This window comes from Loxodonta africana, chromosome 1 (assembly GCF_030014295.1).
Source record: "Loxodonta africana isolate mLoxAfr1 chromosome 1, mLoxAfr1.hap2, whole genome shotgun sequence".
Lineage (NCBI taxonomy): Eukaryota > Metazoa > Chordata > Mammalia > Proboscidea > Elephantidae > Loxodonta > Loxodonta africana.
The window spans coordinates 82000855-82002042 of record NC_087342.1 but is presented as its reverse complement, the minus strand read 5'-3'; the positions used below and the strand labels follow the sequence as shown (position 1 = coordinate 82002042).

General features: G+C 44.4%; 1 non-coding gene across 1 annotated transcript; it reads right to left on the bottom strand.

Moving 5' to 3' along the window:
• Positions 1 to 658: 658 nt before the first annotated feature.
• On the bottom strand, positions 659 to 730 carry TRNAP-UGG (transfer RNA proline (anticodon UGG)). Its single transcript has one exon. It is a non-coding gene; the product is annotated as a tRNA-Pro (tRNA).
• Positions 731 to 1188: the final 458 nt, after the last annotated feature.

Sequence of the window (1188 nt, the reverse complement as noted above, 5' to 3'; positions counted from 1 at the left end):
CACTGCTTTTCTCCATTTTGTTTACTTTCAATTTATTTCTGCTCTTATTTTTAGTATTTCTTTACTTCTGCTTGATTTGAGTTTACTTTGCTCTTCTCTCTCTTTTTTTAGGTTCTTCAAGTGAGAGTTAAGGCTAATCTCCTCTGGAACTGAACCACTGTGGCCGCTGGTAGAGTCGGTCGCTCGAATGTGGATATGCTACTTAATGTTGGTGTTAAGTGCCTCCGCGTTTCTTGATCGCTGTAGTTTGGGTTGTCCAAGATCGTCTAATCACGCATCCACCACTGACTGCTTTGTTAAGGATCCTAAGAAAGAGCCATTTTAACCCACTGCGATTGAGTCAATTCCGACTCCTAACGTCCCTACAGGACAGAGCAGAACTGCGCTATAGGGTTTCCAAAGAGAGGCTGGTGGACTCAAACTGTTAATCTTGTGGTTAGCAGCTGAGTTCTTAATCACTGTCCGCGAAACCAAAAAACCAAACCCATTGCCGTCGAGTCGCTTCGGACTCATAGTGACTCTACTGGACAGAGTAGAACTGCCACTTAGGGCTTCCAAGGAACACCTGGTAGATTTGAACTGCTGATCATTTGGTTAGCAGCCTTAGCTCTTAAGCCCTAGACCACCAGGGTTTCCAATAATGAATGGAAGCAAACAGGGGCTCGTCCGGGGTTTGAACCCGGGACCTCTCACACCCAAAGCGAGAATCATACCACTAGACCAACGAGCCGCCACCCTAGGTTATCGTAACGGGCCCGAGAAAGAGCTTTAAGGTTTCCTCCAGTCTGACTTCGCAGGTAGGACTGCTTAGATGATTAAAAGAACTAAAAAATTTTCGTTGGGCCATTTAGTTTTCTCCTTTTTCTCCGTCGTTGTTTTTCTACCCTGATATTCCATGATAAAAAAATGATATGCTACCTAAAACCCAGTATTTATCTACTAGTTGTTCTGGCAAAATCCTTCTTGCTTTGGGGTAAGGACTGGTTCTTTCTCTTTCCCTTCCTTATTGTCTTTCTTTTGCTGACGCCCTGCCCTGGCATATACTAAGCCCCAGGAAGCAGAAATGGGAGAACGCTAAAAGCAATCAGTTGGACCATCGGCTTCCTTTTCTTGTGAGAAGAGCAAACATAATAAAAGAGATGAGAGGATGAGGGTTGCTATAAAGTGAAGAGAAGGTGCCAGGGATTG